The sequence below is a fragment of the Mus musculus genome, chromosome 11 (assembly GCF_000001635.26).
Source record: "Mus musculus strain C57BL/6J chromosome 11, GRCm38.p6 C57BL/6J".
Lineage (NCBI taxonomy): Eukaryota > Metazoa > Chordata > Mammalia > Rodentia > Muridae > Mus > Mus musculus.
In genome coordinates, this window is record NC_000077.6 from 7,244,219 (window position 1) to 7,263,086 (window position 18,868).

General features: G+C 41.3%; 1 long non-coding RNA gene across 4 annotated transcripts in view; it reads left to right on the plus strand.

Annotated features, from left to right (window-relative positions):
* Positions 1-18,493, plus strand: part of Gm36565 — a 45,615-nt gene extending 27,122 nt beyond the window's left edge. For 3 of the 4 annotated variants that reach the window (XR_872239.3, XR_872240.3, XR_381032.3), the window contains 2 exons: positions 17,001-17,188; positions 17,448-18,493. This is a non-coding gene — a long non-coding RNA (predicted gene, 36565). Of the gene's footprint in view, positions 1-3,598; positions 4,867-17,000; positions 17,189-17,447 lie in introns of those variants that run through there. The other variant, XR_381033.2, reaches the window with a different exon arrangement.
* The last annotated feature ends 375 nt before the right edge of the window (positions 18,494-18,868 follow it).

Sequence of the window (18,868 nt, forward strand, 5' to 3'; positions counted from 1 at the left end):
GGTGATCTGCTCATGGCAAATCCTCATAGTTCATCTCCTCTGTCCCTGCTTCTGTCTGTCTCTGTCTGTCTCTGTCTCTGTCTCTGTCTCTGTCTCTCTCTCTCTCTCTCTCTCTCTCTCTCTCTCTTGGAACCCCTGAATGGGATCAGAAGGAGTGCTCCCCCTCTCCTCCTATCCAGCTATTGGCTGCAGCTTTCTATTAACCAATCAGAGGTAATGGAAAATCATTTTTACATAACATTGAGACAGGAGATGCTTGATAATGCCAACATCCAGACTGCAACCAGATCTTTGTACACAGTAATCAGCATCTGAATACACAGTGCACAAAACTATCCCCCCAAATATATATCTATATATGGAGAGCTAGAGAGGGAGAAAGAGAGAGAGAGAAAGAGAGAGAAATATGGAGCTTTCACTTGGCCATGGCTTTCTAGCATATCTCTGAGCACAGAGAATCCCAGTGTGAGTGGCACATAGGATAAAGACAAGGCAGTGTCTCGATTTAGAGTAGCCATGGCATACGTGCCACATACTCAGAAGAGATTCAGGTCATTCCTAGTTTGGGGGGACCTTAGGTAGATAGTCTACTGCTTTTGAGGCTCAGTTTTCTTCTCTAGAAAGGGGACCAATTATAGGGCCCGTGTCTAACTGAATTTCAGTTGCACTTGTCTGATGCTCTGGCCAAGTTCAGTGGGGATCTCACTTAGAAGCAACTTTGGTCACTCCTACCTACAGGGATCCTCACAGTAGGTGCTCAGGTTGTTTTCCTGTGGACCCAGCTGGGCAGGCAGCTGTTCTTCTGGACCTTTGATGGGCTGAGCACACTGTGGCCACATGCTCCAACAAGCCCACTATATCATGGCTCAGGCTCTTGGCCAAGGAGCTGAAGTCTCATAGGAGGCTCTGAAAAATGAATTCTTTCTGAGACACACCAACATCTGAACCAACTTGGCAATAGCAAACAATTACTAAATGATACTGACTACTTCTCTTGTCAAAGATTGTAGCTTCTCTTTCTAAAATTAATGTTTAATAGCTTCTCAATCCCTTCTTCTGCATGGAAACTCTCTCTTTTCATAACCTGTGTTGAAATACATTAAACTCCCAGGAATCAGGAAGTCCAACGGTGTTTGAGAAAAATCATAACTCAGTAAGAAAAATCTTCAAAAATGTTTTTATTAGCTTCTTGAATAATGGAATTTATTCAGGATGTTAAACAGAGCCAAATGTGAAATCTGTCCTTGTTTACAACTAAAATAAAATAAAATAAAATAAATTAAGCTCTCCATTTTAAGAGGTGGCTCAAATATTCATTTTCCTTCAAAAATAAGTCAAATCTAGCCAGCATGAAATTGACTAGGTGATTATTTTCCTTAATATTCACTGGGGGTGGGGTGGGACTGGAGAGATGGCTCAGAAGTTAAGAGCACTTTATGTTCTTGCATAAGTGGAGGACATGGGTTCAGTTCCTAGAACCCACATAGTGGTTCATGACCACCATCTGTAACTCCAGTTCCAGGGACTCTGATACCCTCTTCTGGCCTTGGTGGAAGATGGAGTTATTACACACAGATGAACACAGACATGTTGCATAAAGATGATGGGGTGGGGGCAGGTTTACCAAATCTTGGTACAAACAGTTTCTGTAGGGGAGTGGTCTTTAGGTCATAAATATCCTGGGAGAAAAAGCTATGGTGGATATTTTCTTATATACTATTAATATCCACACACAGACCATAGGAAGGCTCTGCCATCCCTCTGTGCCTTACCCTGGATGGGGCTGATCATAGTGATCATGATGGTGGTGATATGACTCTGTCATTTTCCCATGGATCTGAGAGTATGGTTCTTCATATGTCAACGGCAGACATCATCCAGGACTTCACTCACTCCACTCTACGTCAGGATGTTGTCACTGCCGGCATTTGCATAAGCATTTACTGTTCTCCCTCGATTGCCTTATCCTTGCATTTTCCCTTAATCCAGAGGTAGACAAGATTATCATACAAAAACAAATCAGCAGAGCTTGTGACTTGTCCTGCTACCTGGTCTTGAGGACACATTTAGACATAAGAATAGCACTACAGTCACAGGAGACCTGGGTTGGGACTACTCACTCAGGCAGGGTCAGAACATGAGACTAGCAGGATTGTTAGCCTTGTAAAAAGGGTAAGGGTTAAAAGGGACCAAGAAGGTTGTTGGAATGGACTACAGTTGCTGGGAGTGGAATGGGCCTGTGTAGAGCAGCTCAGTCCGACTTTGATATGTAGAGTGGTTAAGAAAGAGGACCCAGATCACTGTGGGTAGTGACACCCCTGGGCAGGTGATTCTGCGTGCTGTAAGAAGGCTGGCTGAGAGCCATGGGGACCACGCCAGTGAGCAGCACTCCTCCATTGCCTTTGCATCATCTCCTGACTCCAGGTTTCTGCCCTGAAGTCTCTGAATGATGGACGACAAATGAAATAAAACCTTTCCTCTCCAAGTTGCTTTTGATCATGGTGGTTTGCCACAGCAATGGAAACTCTAAGTAATACACACTTTGAGTTTGCTTCAGCTCTTCTCAGACTCTCCCCAAAGCTCATGTTTTGTGAGACTAGAATGTGTCTTTAGGAAAATTTTCTTTTTTGTGATATACTTCTGAAAAAAAAAGAGCCTTTGCCACTGAAATAACTGTCAAGGGCCAAGCCATTGACCAGCTGGAAGGTGGGAAGGAAGGAAACACAGACACACAACATATATTGGCTTTGGATAGATGTTCATGACACCAGCCCATGGTGGGCATTATCAGGAGGACAGAAGAATTCTGAGGGGTGGCACCATGTGACTGCCAGTTTGGAAGTTATCATTGGGGTTTCTGTTGAGAATAAACTTTGGATGTTGTAAAGTCCATAAGAAGGTGGAATAGGAACACAGTGTGGGCTGAGGGGGAACACAGTTATATCTGTTAGAAAGCCAAAGGTCATGACAGCAGGCTAGATAAGGGCCTTGAGAGGAAGGCCAAAACCAAGGATGGCACTATGTCACTGAGCATCTGGAGTGGTTGAATCACCCTGAGCTGAGATGGGGAGTCTATGTTAGGGAGAGCTTTGTGCTTGGGCCTGGCCACATTGAGTCTGAGACGCCATTAGACACGTGCATAGGGGAACTGTTGTCTAATGCTTATATCTGACCTCTGTGTGGAGTCTTTCTCATTCTTCCTGTCCCACCTCTCTCCTGCCAAGTGTTCAGCTGTATCTTCAGAGTTCTTACCAGGGGCTGTGCTCTGGTATGGTACAGTCACTTCAAATGACTTTGTAGAGGTTCGAGTCAACTACCATTGGGTTTGCTCCTGGAATGTAGATGGTTGTCCAGGTTTAGTGTGTCCACAGCATTGTGCAGCCATTCCTTAGCTCAGTTTTGAATATTTTTGTCACACACTAGAAGATACTCCACACTTACTAGTCAACACCCTCCATTTGCTATAATGGTCATTTAAAATATCAGTTATTCCTATTTTAAGCCTGTCTACAAGCCTCTTAAAGATAGAGGCCACATGCTATTTGTTTTGACATTACTGGCTTATAATAATTATTAAAAATAGCTCTTAAGTGAATAAACAGTAGTTTGAAATCAACATGTTTACAAATGTGAACATAGGGTGGTGTATCTTTAAGGCAGAATGCCCCTTTTGGAGTCCTCTGTATGGCTGTCCTTAGTTATTTTTCAGACCTACTTGAATTTAAACCAACAAGAGTCTATGGAGATAGATGATCATTGCTTTTTGTTTCTTGGCTACATCTCTGTAGCATCTGTTGTAAACAAAACAGAAAAGCGTCTTTCCAATCCAGTGCAGATATCTCAAATGCAAGGAAGCCAATGATGAAAAATGTAGTTTCAAAGGTCGGACTATTGTAAACTCACAACCCAAGTCACATCTGCTCATTAAACTGAATTCCAAAGAACAACGATCAGTGCACAGAGATGTCTGCAAGTCTCCTGGGGAAACAGAATTGTTGGTAAATTCTTGGTTTAACCATTATACCTTTGCGGTGTGCACATTAGATCATGTTTCTGGATTCACTCTACACATGCTGGATGTCAGCTGGTATAACAGAGTAGGCTTTCTCCAACATCTTTGTTCCAGAGTTCAGGAGATAGAGTCAGCCTTGGGACCTTTCAGAGGATAATGATGGGGGCAGCCAACAGCAAGCAGCATGCTGTGTTAATTCCAACAGGGAGGAAATACTGATTAGCCCTGTGCAGGGTTCAGTATGGCTCTCCCAGCATTCTTAGAAGGCTTAGCATCTTTTGGTTTAGTGATGCCATATATGGAACAATAATGGTGCTGATGATGAGCAGTGGATCTGTCTGCTTTCCTGAGGAATGCTTGATTAATGATTTAATGATTCCCGAGACTGTTATGGCCATACATCTTTGCTGTGCTTTCATAGAGCACAACACTCAGCTTCAGAATGTAACACTGTCTTGCCTGTTTTTATCCTAAAAACTAACTAAACATATTAGTATGTGAACTCAAGATACACTAACTGGATCCCTGACCTGCCAAGTCTTGTTTAAGGTGCTGGAGGTGCAGTCATAGTGAGGCAGTTGGTTCATGACCGTAGAACTAACATTCTATAGGTTGGGGGGAACAAGATGACAATGAAGATGCAACAGTAGACACACAGTGTGGAGAAGACACAGCAGAGGAAGAGAAGAGCAAGTTCCAGAGCAGCTGGAGCAGGTGAATGTGACTGTTTACACAGGATGGTCAAAGAAGGTGTTTCTGATAGCATGTCAGGCTTATCTGGCTGAGGAAGCCAAGGAGGACCTATGCACATTGTGGCAATCAAGTGCAAGAGCCCCAGGACAGGAACTCATAAGGTGAGTTACTGCAATGTGAGTTAGATGTGGACAGAAAAGCTGCAGATTTATTTATCATTGGGAGGACTTGGAAGGAAAGCATTGGTACAGAGGGGGCACATAATCTTATACGACTGGTGTGTGTGTGTGTATAAATAGAGGGTTGGAGAGGAAGAAAGAGGATAATATGCTAAGCATGTGTGTATATATATATATATATATATATATATATATATATATATATATACACATGTATTTACATGTATGTGTGTGTTGGTGCATGAGCCAATGTGTGTATGCCTAAGAAAACCAGAGATGGCATTGACTGTTCTTCTCTGTCACTCTACCCTTACTGCTTTGACACGAGGTCTCTTCTTGAACATGGAATTCTTATTTTTCAGCTAAGATGGCACAAGCAATCAAAACCATGAAACTAACCATCTTAGCTATACTCAAAGAGCTAGCTTAAGACCATTTCAGAGATATTGGTAGAGCCAGGGGAATACTGACTGTCTAGAGTGTTAGTGGTAGTGCCAGAAACCTAAGGATGAGTTAGAAATTCTTCTTTTTTCTTTTTCTTTTTTTGGGGGGGGGGGTTCTCTAATTTTTTCTCTATTAGATATTTTCTTTATTTATATTTCAAATATTATCCTCTTTCCTGGTTCCCCCTCCCAACCCCTCCTACTCCTTTCCCCCTTCACCTGCTTGCCAACCCACCCTCTTTCTGGTCCTGGCATTCCCCTACACCTGTGCATCGAGCTTTCACAGGACCAATGGCCTCTCCTCCAATTGATGACTGACAAGGCCATCCTCTGCTACATATGCGGTTGGAGCCATGGGTCCCTCCATGTGTACTCTTTGGTTGCTGGTTTAGTCCCTGGGAGTTCTGGGTGTACTGGATTCTTAGCTAAGCAGTACCTTAGCTGAGAAGGAAAACCCAGCAAAAGCTGAACAGTGGGTCTGAGTGGGAGGAAGAAGGATCTCAGGAGCAGCTCAGGGTGTATAATCTACTCTGTGAAGCAGAAAGGAAAAGGGAAGAGAAAATAGGAATCCAATATGGTGAGGTCAAAATAAGCAAAAATTAGCATATAAGGATATAATCTGGGGTAGAAATCACATAAAATGATGGACAGGGTTGTTTTGTAGCAAGCAGACTTACACATGAAATTAAATCCAGCTTGGTTCTAATTAAAGCTGCATTGTCATAAACTTAAAACATAATTGCAGCCTCTAGAAGTCTAGCGTATGAAACAATAAAGAAAACAACTGAAAATGTTTAGGTAATTTAAATTAGAAACAAAATCTAAGGTGATATAGGAGGAGTGGAGAAACACAAGCATAAAAGCTAGAGGATAAAGAGAGAAGTGTGAGAGAGAAGCCCTAAAGCCCTCTGTGCTGCCTACTTGGTATCAGCTTGACACAGAGTAGAGAGTTCTTGGAAGATACAACTCAGATGAGGAATTGTCTCCATCAGATTGGCCCTGAAGGCATAACTGTGGGGCCACTGTCTTGGTAGATGATTGCAAAGACCGGGCCCAGCTAACTGTATGCATTATCACCTCTGGGCAGGTGGCCTTGACTATGTAGAACTCTGGCTGAGTATGAGCATAGGGAGCGAAGAGGGTCAGCAGTGCTCCTCTGTGGTGTTGGTTTCAGTTCTGCCTCCATGCTCCTGCCTTGAGCTTCCCTCTATGATGGACTGTAAAGTGTAGGATGAAATAAAGTCTTTTCTAAGTTGCTTTCAGTTGTGGTGTCTATCACAACAACAAAAGTAATAAGTATGGCTTCTAACAGTAAATACTCAGAATTATATGAACTAAGCTTTTAATTTAAAAAGCAGAGACTCATAGAATGAATTAAAACTGGTATAACTATATGCTATCTACAAAAGGCTCAATTTAAATATAAGACATCTAGACTGCCGGAGCAGGTGAGGGAGCCATCTTGTGTCCTGTGTCCCTCAGAGACCAGTCTGCGCAGGTAAGAGTGCAGACTGCAGAAGTGACACAGCTTCTGGGACAGGTAGAAGCAACACAGCTTCTGGGACAGACCCCGTTTTGGGTTCCAGACATCCGGGCACCTTTTCCCCCACCAGAGGAGAGGTGGCCACCTGGGAGGGCTCTGACTGCCAGAGCAGGTGAGAGAGCCATCTTGTGTCCCATGTACTTCCGAGACCATTCTGTGCAGGTGAGCTTGCAGACTGCAGAGGCAACACATCTTCTGGGACAGGTCCTGTTTCGGGCCTTCATCTTCAGCCAGGGGTCAGGTCTGAGCACCAGACCTCTGTATAACTTCCCTGCAAGAGGAGATCTTGCCTGCAGAGGGTACTTTGACCACTGAGACTCAGGAGAGAGCTGGACTCCCAGGACTGCTGACAGAGGCTAACAGAATCACAGGAGGAACAATCTCCAACCAGAGACAACTATAACAACTAACACCAGAGATTACCAGATGGTGAAAGGCAACCGTAATAATCTTACCAACAGAAACCAAAACCACTTACCATCATCAGAACCCAGCATTCCCACCTCAGCCAGTCTTGGATACCCCAACACACCCGAAAAGCAAGACTTGGATTTAAAATCATATCTCATGATGCTGGCAGAGGACTTTAAGAAGGGCATTAATAACTCATTTAAAGAAATACAGGAGAACACTGCTAAACAGGTAGAAGTTCTTAAAGAATTACAGGAAAACACAACCAAACAGGTGATGGAATTGAACAAAATCATTCAAGACCTAAAAAGGGAAGTAGAAAAAATAAAAAAAAAAACCCAAAGTGAGACAACTCTAGAGATAGAAACCCTAGGGGGGAAAATTAGGAACTATAGATGCGAGCATCAGCAACAGAATACAAGGGATGGAAGAGAGAATCTCAGGTGGAGAAGATTCCATAGAGAACATGGGCACAACAACCAAAGAAAATGCAAAATGCAAAAGGATCCTAACCCAAAACATCCAGGAAATCCAGGACACAGTGAGAAGACCAAACCTACGGATAATAAGAGTAGATGAAAATGAAGATTTTAAACTTAAAGGGCCAGAAAATATCTTCAACAAAAGTATAGAAGAAAACTTTCCAAACTTAAAGAAAGAGATGCCCATGAACATACAAGAAGACTACAGAACTCCAAATAGACTAGACCAAAAGAGAAATTCCTCCTGACACATAATAGTCAGAACAACAAATGCACTAAATAAAGATAGGATATTAAAAGCAGTAAGGGGAAAAGGTCAAGTAACATATAAAGGCAGGCCTATTAGAATTACACCAGACTTCTCACCAGAGACTATGAGAGCCAGAAGATCCTGGACAGATGTTATGCAGACCCTAAGAGAACACAAATGCCAGCCCAGGCTACTATACCCAACCAAACTCTCAATTACCTTAGATGGAGAAACCAAAGTATTCCATGATAAAACCAAATTCACACAATATTTTTTCCATGAATCCAGCTCTTCAAAGGATAATAAAGGGAAAACACCAACACAAGGATGGAAACTACACTCTAGAAAAAGCAACAAACTTAAAAAAAGACAGCCGCAGGAACAGAATCCCAACTTTAACAACAAAAATAACATGAAACAGCCATTAATTTTCTCTAATTTCCCTTAACATCAATGGACTCAATTCCCCAATAAAAAGAAATAGACTAATAGACTGGCTACACAAACAGGACCCAACATTTTGCTGCTTACAGGAAACCCACCTCAAGGAAAAAGAAAGACACGACTTCAGAGTGAAAGGCTGGAAAATGATTTTCAAAGCAAATGGTCTGAAGAAACAAGCTGGAGTAGCCATTCTAATATCAAATAAAATTGACTTCCAACCCAAAGTTATCAAAAAAGACAAGAAGGGGCACTTCACACTCATCAAAGGTAAAATCTACCAAGATGAACTCTCAATTGTAAATATCTATGCTCCAAATACAAGGGCAGCCACATTCATTAAAGAAACTTTAGTAAAGCTCAAAGCACACATTGCACCTCACACAATAGTGTGGGAGACTTCAACACCCCACTATCACCAATGGATAGATCCTGGCAACAGAAACGAAACAGAGACACATGGACACTAACAGAAGTTATGAAACAAATGGATTTAATCGATATCTACAGAACACTTTATCCTAAAACAAAAGGATATACCTTCTTCTCAGCACCTCATGGTATCTTCTCAAAAATTGACCATATAATTGGTCACAAAACAGGCCTCAACAGATACAAAAATACTGAAATTATCCCATGCATCCTATCTGATCACTGCAGAATAAGGCTGATCTTCAATAAGAGCATAAATAATAGAATGCCAACATTCACATGGAAACTGAACAACATTCTACTCAATGATTCCTTGGTCAAGGATGAAATAAAGAAAGGAATTAAAGACTTTTTATAGTTTAATGATAATGAAGCCACAACATACTCGAACTTATGGGACACACTGAAGGCAGTCCTAAGAGGAAAACTCATAGCCCTGAGTGCCTCCAAAAAGAGAGAGCATGCTCTAGCAGCCTGACTGTACACCTAGAAGCTCTAGAATTAAAAGAAGCAAATTCACCCAAGAGGAGTAGACAGCAGGAAATAATCAAACTCAGGGCTGAAGTCAACCAAGTAGAAACTAAAAGAACTATACAAAGAATCAAACAAACCAGGAACTGTTTTTTTTTTTTTTTTTTTTTTTTTTTTTTTTTTTGAGAAAATCAACAAGATAGATACACCCTTAGCCAGACTAACTAGACTAACTAGAGGGCACAGGGACAGTATCCTAATTAACAAAATCAGAAATGAAAAAGGAGACATAACAACAGAACTTGAGGAAATCCAAGACATCATCAGATCCTACTACAAAAGGCTATACTCAACAAAATTAGACAACCTGGATGAAATGGACAACTTCTTAGACAGATACTAGGTACCAAAGTTAAATCAGGATCAGATTAATGATCTAAACAGTCCCATTTACCCTACAGAAATAGAAGCAGTCATCAATAGTCTCCCAAACAAACAAACAAACAAACAAAAAGCCCAGGAACAGATGAGTTTAGTGCAGAGTTCTATCAGACTTTCAAAGAAGACCTAATTCCAACTCTACTCAAACTATTCCGCAAAATAGAAACAGAAAGTACTCTACTCAATTCATTCTATGAAGCCACAATTACTCTTGATATCTAAACAACACAAAGATCCAACAAAGAAATAGAACTTCAGACCAATTTCCCTTATGAATATCGATGCAAAAATATTCAATAAAATCCTTGCAAACCGAATCCAAGACCACATCAAAACCATCATCCATCATGATCAAGTAGGCTTCATCCCAGGGATGCAGGGATGGTTCAATATACAGAAATCCATCAACTAAATCCACTATATAAACAAACTCAAATACAAAAACCACATGATCATCTCATTAGATGCTGAGAAAGCATTCGACAAAATCCAATACCCCTTAATGATAAAAGCCTTGGAAAGATCAGGAATTCAATACCCATTCCTAAACATAATAAAAGCAATCTACAGCAAACCAGTAGCCAACATCAAACTAAATGGAGAGAAACTCGAAGCACTCCCACTAAAATCAGGGACTAGACAAGGCTGCCCACTTTCTTCCTACCTATTCAATATAGTAGTTGAAGTTCTAGCCAGAGCAATTCGACAACAAAAGGACATCAAGGGAATACAAATTGGAAAGGAGGGAGTCAAAATATCACTATTTGCAGATGATATGATAGTATATATAAGTGACCCTAAAAATTCCACCAGAGAACTCCTAAACCTGATAAACAGCTTCAGTGCAGTAGTAGCTGGATATAAAATTAACTCAAACAAATCAATGGCCTTTCTCTACACAAAAGATAAACAGGCTGAGAAAGAAATCAGGGAAACAACACCCTTTACAATAGTCACAAATAATATAAAACACCTTGGTGTGACTCTAACTAAGGAAGTGAAAGATCTGTATGATAAGAACTTCAACTCTCTGAAGAAATAAATTGAAGTAGATCTCAGAAGATGGAAAGATCTCCCATGCTCATGGATTGGTAGGATTAATATAGTCAAAATGGCTATCCTGCCAAAAGCAATCTACAGATTCAATGCAATCCCCATCAAAATTCCAACTCAATTCTTCACTGAGTTAGAAAGGGCAATTTGCAAATTCATCTAGAATAATATATAACCGGGATAACAAAAACTATTCTCAACAATAAAAGAACCTCTGAGGGAATCACCATGCCTGACCTTAAGCTGTACTACAGAGAAATTGTGATTAAAAACTGCATGGTAAGGTACAGCAACAGACAGGTAGATCAATGGAATAGAAATGAAGACCCAGAAATGAATCCACACACCTATGGTCACTTGATCTTCGACAAGGAAGCTAAAACCATCCCGTGGAAAAAAAGACAGCATTTTCTTCCTTCCTTCCTTCCTTCCTTCCTTCCTTCCTTCCTTCCTTCCTTCCTTCCTTCCTTCCTTCCTTTCTTTTAAAAATTTTTTTTATTAGGTATTTTCCTCATTTACATTTCCAATGCTGGCACAATTAGCCGTTAGTATGTAGAAGAATGTGAATTGATCCATTTTTATCTCCTTATACAAAGCTCAAGTCTAAGTGGATCAAAAACCTCTACATAAAACCAGAGAAACTGAAATTTATAGAGGAGAAAGTGGGGAAAAGCCTTGAAGATGTGGGCACAGGGGAAAAATTCCTAAACAGAACAGCAATGGCTTGTGCTGTAAGATCAAGAATTGACAAATGGCACTTCATAAAATTGCAAAGCTTCTGTAAGGCAAAAGACACTGTCAATAAGACAAAAAGGCCACCAAAAGATTGGGAAAGGGTTGTTTTTTTTTTTTTTCCAATCCTAAATCAGATAGAGGACTAATATCCAATATATACAAAGAGCTCAAGAAGCTGGGCTCTAGAAATTCAAATAACCCCATTAAAAATGGGGTACAGAGCTAAACAAAGAATTCTCACCTGAGGAATACTGAATGGCTGAGAAGTACCTGAAAAAATGTTCAGCATCCTTAATCATCAGGGAAATGCAAATCAAAACAACCTTGGGATTTCACCTCACACCAGTCAGAAAGGCTAAGATAAAAAATTCAGGTGACAGCAGATGCTGACGAGGATGTGGAGAAAAAGGAACACTCCTCCATTGCTGGTGGGATTGCATACTTGTACAACCACTCTGGAAATCAGTCTGGTGGTTCCTCAGAAAATTGGACATAGTACTACCAGAAGATCCAGCAATACCTCTCCTGGAATATACCCAGAAGTTTTTCCAACTGGTAATAAGGAAACATGCTCCACTATGTTCATAGCAGCCTTATTTATAATAGCCAGAAGCTGGAAAGAACCCCGATGTCCCTCAACAGAGGAATGGATACAGCAAATATGGTACATTTACACAATGGAGTACTACTCAGCTATTAAGAACAATGAATTTATGAAGTTCTCGGGCAAATGGATGGATCTGGAGGATATCACCCTTAGTGAGGTAACCCAATCACAAAGAAGTCACTAGATATGCACTCATTTATAAGTGGATGTTAGCCCAAAAACTTAGAATACCCAAGATACAATTTGCACAACACAAGAAAATCAAGAAAAGAAAGACCAATGTGTGGATACTTCATTCCTCATTAGAATAAGGAACAAAATACCCATGAAAGGAGTTACAGAGACAAAGTTTGGAGCTAAGTTGAAAGGATGGACTATCCAGAGACTAACCCACCTGGGGACCCATCCCAAAAACAGCCACCAAACCCAGACACTATTGCATATAGCAGCAAGATTTTGTTGAAAGGACCCTGATATAGCTGTCTCGTGTGAGGCTATGCCAGTGCCTGGCAAACACAGAAGTAGATGCTCATAGCCATCTATTGGATGGAACACAGGCCCCCCAATGGAGGAGCTAGAGAAAGTACCCAAGGAGCTGAAGGGGTCTGCAACCCTATAGGTGGAACAACAATATGAACTAACCAGTACCCCCAGAGCTCGTGTCTCTAGCTGCATATGTAGCAGAAGATGGCCTAGTCGGCCATCATTGGGAAGAGAGGCCCCTAGGTCTTTCAAACTCTATATGCCCAAGTACAGCAGAATGCCAGAGCCAAGAAATGGGAGTGGGTGGGTAGGGGAGCAGGGTGAGGGGATGGTATAGGGAATTTTGGGGATAGTATTTGAAATGTAAGTAAAGAAAATATCTAATAAGAAAAGTTTAGCATCTAAAAAAATAAAAAAATATGTCATCTAATGTTGAAATATAAGTATGGTTGTGGTGTTCCCTGCTATATCTGTTCTATTATCAGGCAGACAGTGGATTTTTAAATCAAAATTGACCACAAGACATGAGGACAATATTGCCATACAAAGAATAAATTCATCAAGAAGACATAATAGTAACAAACATACATAAAACCAGAGCCTTATATTATTAAATATAAGGAACATAAGTGTCAAAACTGTACTGAAAATCAAAGCTCTCTAACAGTTGGAGGCAAAAGATGTAGACTCATTGTCAGCATAGGAACCAAAGCCATGAAAAACACTATATACTACCAGAATTAACATATGTCCATAACCCACCAGTCAGTACCAAGAACATGTTCTTCTGAAGTCCACACAGGATACCCTGCAGAATGAGCCTTATCTATGCTAGGCCACAGAGGAAGTCTCAATAAACTACCAGGTTGCCATCATAGGAAGTCTCATCTGTCTTTAAGGACTGGCCCTAGAAATCAGTTACAGAGGGATGGCTGAAAAAGTCATGCATATGTAGAAATTAAAATACTTTACGTAAGCTGTAGATCAAAGGAGAAATGAAGAAGTGCTGAAAATGAATGAAAAAAATCACAAAAATCAAGACCCATGTTTCAGAAAAAAAAAGTTGTCATGGGGAAATTAATAACTAAATATCTAGAGAAAGACATCAATTGAACAACGTACCTCTATATTCCAGGTAACTAAGCAGTCAAAAACTAAATCAAGAAGGTGGGAAAATAATAAGCAGTGCTAAATTGATTAGCTTTTAATATACTAGATAAGAAAAAAGGGAAAAATAAAATTATAAATTAGAGAAATACCTCAACAAGGACTATAGAAATAGGAAATACAAAGACATATTACAATGTTTTATATGTCAACAGATCAGAGTGCCAAAAGAAACTCCTAGAGACAGACAACTGGCTAATCATAAAGAAACAAAAAATTGAAAAGTTCAATGTGCAATGAGATTGAATTCGACACTGTTCAGTGAAGATGAGTCTAGAGCCAGTCAGCTTATCTGGTGACGTTTGAGATATAGTTAATAAAAGCCAATGCTGAGAGGTATTGCTGGATCCTCCAGTAGTACTATGTCCAATTTTCTGAGGAACTGCCAGACTGATGTCCAGAGTGGTTGTACAAGCTTGCAATCCCACCAACAATGGAGGAGTGTTCCTCTTTCTCCACATCCTCGCCAGCATCTGCTATCACCTGAGTTTTTGATCTCAGCCATTCTGACTGGTGTGAGGTGGAATCTCAGGGTTGCTTGGATTTGCATTTCCCTGATGATTAAGGATGCTGAACATTTTTTCAGGTGCTTCTCAGCCATTTAGTATCCCTCAGGTGAGAATTCTTTGTTTAGCTCTGAGCCCCAATTTTAATGGGGTTATTTGATTTTCTGGGGTTCAGTTTCTTGAGCTCTTTGTATATATTGGATATTAGTCCTCTATCTGATTTAGGATAGGTAAAGATCCTTTCCCAATCTGTTGGTGGCCTTTTTGTCTTATTGATGGGGTCTTTTGCTTTCCAGAAGCTTTGCAATTTTATGAGGTCCCATTTGTCAATTCTAGATCTTACAGCACAAGCCATTGCTGTTCTATTCAGGAATTTTTCTCCTGTGCCCATATCTTCAAGGCTTTTCCATACTTTCTCCTCTATAAGTTTCAGTGTCTCTGGTTTTATGTGGAGTTCCTTAATCCACTTAGATTTGACCTTAGTACAAGGAGAGAGGAATGGATCAGTTCGCATTCTTCTACATGATAACCGCCAGTTGTGCCAGCACCATTTGTTGAAAATGCTGTCTTTTTTCCACTGGATGGTTTTAGCTCCCTTGTCAAAGATCAAGTGACCATAGGTGTGTGGGTTCATTTCTGGGTCTTCAATTCTATTCCATTGGTCTACTTGTCTGTCACTATACCAGTACCATGCAGTTTTTATCACAATTGCTCTGTAGTACAGCTTTAGGTAGGGCATGTGATTCCCCCAGAGGTTCTTTTATCATTGAGAAGAGTTTTTGCTATCCTAGGTTATTTATTATTCCAGATGAATTTGCAGATTGCCCTTTCTAATTCGTTGAAGAATTGAGTTGGAATTTTGATGGGGATTTCATTGAATCTGTAGATAGCTTTTGGTAAAGTAGCCATTTTTACTATATTGACCCCGCCAATCCATGAGCATGGGAGATCTTTCCATCTTCTGAGATCTTCTTTAATTTCTTTACCAGAAGATGTTCCAACTGGTAAGAAGGACACATGCTCCACTATGTTCATAGCAGCCTTATTTATAATAGCCAGAAGTTGGAAAGAACCCAGATGTCCCTCAAAAGAGAATGGATACAGAAAATGTGGTCCATTTACACAATGGAGTACTACTCAGCTATTAAAAAGAATGAATTTATGAAATTCCTAGGCAAATGGATGGACCTGGAGGGCATCATCCTGAGTGAGGTAAACCATTCACAAAAGAACTCACATGATATGTACTCCCTGATAAGTGGATATTAGCCCAGAAACTTAGAATACCCAAGGTACAAGATACAATCTGCAAAACACATGAAACTCAAGAAGAACGAAGACCAAAGTGTGGACACTTTGCCCCTTCTTAGAATTGGGAACAAAACACTCATGGAAGGAGTTATAGAGACAAAGTTTGGAGCTGAGATGAAAGGATGGACCATCTAGAGACTGCCATACCTGGGGATCCATCCTATAATCAGCCTCCAAACACTGACACCATTGAATACACTAGCAAGATTTTGCTGAAAGGACCCAGATATAGCTGTCTCTTGCGAGGCTATGCCAGGGCCTAGCAAACACAGAAGTGGATGCTCACAGTCAGCTATTGGATGGAACACAGGGCCCCCAATGGAGGAGCTAGAGAAAGTACTCAAGGAGCTAAAGGGATCTGCAACCCTATAGGTAGAACGACAATATCAACTAAACAGTACACCCTCCCCCCCAGAGCTCGTGTTTCTATCTGCATATGTATCAGAAGATGGCCTAGTCGGCCATCATTGGGAAGAGAGGCCCATCGGTCTTGCAAACTTTATATGCCCCAGTATAGGGGAACACAAGGGCCAAGAAGTGGGAGTGTGTGTGGGGGAGTGGAGTGGGGGCCAGGTATGGGGAGACTTTTGGGATAGCATTGGAAATGTAAATGAAGAAAATACTTCATTAAAAAAAATCCAATGCTGAACCTTCTGAACTCCTTCAGAAGTTGAAGAGGATTGTACATTTCATAACTTGTTCTATGAGGCCAGCATCTTACAGATAGACAAAAGCCAAAGACACTACAAGAATATACATCCATAAAACATTAGCAGCCTGAAATGGATAATGTGCCCTAAGCAAGTGGGATTTTTCCAGGATTCTAGGTTGGTAAGAAGATCAATGTAAGGCATCATGCTAATAATGTGATGGAGAGAATCATACTCATCTCAGCTGATGCAATGAAGATGACTGAATGTTACCTCAGTACCAGACACCATGTGCCTGAGGAAGATGTGTTCTTTGTATGAATCCCCAATTTGACTAGAGGCTGTAGGAAGAGATTCAATATTTTCCAGTGAGAAAGTGTAATGGGTTGGTGCTTAGAACAAATGAAAGCTGGAACCAGACTAGCTGCATGGTCAAGGACCAGTCCTTGTGACCACACAGAGAAGTTATTCATTGAGGAAAGCACACTTTTTAAGTGAATGGATGAACACAGGGGGTAGTGAATGGAGCATAACAATGTCTTCAGTGAACTTTCCTGGAGCTTTGTCTAGAATTGGAACTGATCTGTTTTCTCTGAATAAATGCAAAAAATGATGCCCTTGACTTTACAGTCTAGCTATGGCTTCCTATTAGCCAGGTGAGAATCCTGACAGATGTGTAATATCTTCCAGAGCCAACAGACGTTTGAGAAAGGCACAGAAGAGTGATGCCTTCCCATTTGGAAATAGAATACCGATCACAGCTGCTTGTCTGGAACTGGAGCTGGTGCAGTCTCTACATTATGTGGTGCACAGAAAGAACCCGTGAGCCTCAAGTCTATGTTCTGGCCTGTCTGGGGACAGCTGTGGCATTAAACAAGGTATATGCACAAATGTCTTCAACACAAACTTCACATTGTTTCCTCTTTTCACTGGGGAGATGCATGCTAAGGCTCCTCATTTTCAGTTGGGACTTGGTTTTTTTGGATTATTCAGAGCCAAAAGGTAATTCTAGGGCTCCAGGTCTAGGTGTTGTTTGAGCAGGATCCTTTACGGTTGGGTCTGAGACCAGTTATGCCTGCTTTTATAAAATGAGGTCATTTATTCACTTGGTCTGAACTTCAGATCTTTCCATTTCAGATACCTTCCTCCCCTCCAACACCAGGGCATGCCAAATTTCAAAGGACTTTCTCAGGAGTTGCATGAGCAAATGTGTCCAGCTGTTCTCATCAAGAGGGGCAGAGGAGAGATGAGAAGATCCAACTGTTTCTGGGAGCACACTTTGTCTTCTTTCCTCCTTTCTCATGCTCACTCCATAGCGCAGGATTTAACATGACTAGAGCAAGACTTCAGTATCAAAGGCAAATGATGGACCCAGGTGTATGTCCATACTGAGGGAGTCACAGCCTGAAGAAATGAAACCCTGAGAGAGTCAGAACTTCACATTTTACAGCATGCAGGAAGGACGCCTTTCTTGGTCCTGGAACTTCCTAGGGTGGACTGGGGGAGATGATATGAGCTCAGTGCAGTCTAGTGGTATTGGAAGCAGGTGTGGCTGTACTGTCAGGATCTGGATCTGCTCCCTTCATGTCCTGGAGGCAGGAATTTCAGCCACCCAAATATCCAGGCTGCCCACTCTGCCCTTGTACACTGTATTAAGTCCTGTCCCTGAACACGCTATGTTTAATCTTTAACTCTCAATGCTATGGATTATAAAATGTTGTGAGGGTACAGGTCTCCAGGATGGGTTAGATTAGTGACCTGTAAAAAGAGAAGCAGATACATATGCAGCTAGAGACACAAGATGGGGGGGGGGGGGGTCCTGGTTAGTTCACATTGTTGTCCCACCTAGAGGGGTGCAGATCCCTTTAGCTCCTTGGGTGTTTTCTCTAGCTCCTCCATTGGGGGCTCTGTGTTCCATCCAATAGCTGACTGTGAGAATCCACTTCTGTGTTTGCCAGGCCCCGGCATAGCCTCACAATGGAGATAGCTATATCATCATTGGCAAGAGAGGCCCCTTGGTCTTGCAAACTTTATATGCCTCAGTATGGGGGAACGAGAAGTGGGAATGGGTGGGGAGGGAAGTCGGGGGGGGGAGGGTCTGGGGGACTTTTGGGATAGCATTTGAAATGTAAATAAAGAAAATACTGAATTCAAAATAAATAAATAAATAAATAGAAAAAAAAGAGAAGCAGACACTAGAGACTCTTTTTCATATAAGAAGAGACCATTTGCAATACAGAACATGAGCCTGCACCAGTGACTTATTCAACTGGTATCTTAATCTTGGACTTCTAACTTCCGCATTGTGAACAGCACATGCGTGCTATTGAGCCTCTGGGTGTGGTGACGCCTTGCCAGGCTGATTGACACAGGCTATCTTACATTGAGCCATCACTGAATCTCTCTTGGTGCCCCATGGGGTACCTCAACCCTATTCAGGATTTCACTTTGGAATTGTGAGAAGTTCTGAAAAGAGTTTTCTGTGCCCATGATGGACTCTTCCCTTAGAGTTTATCTAGCTATGGGGTTGACTGTCCATGCAGGACCCATCCATCCCA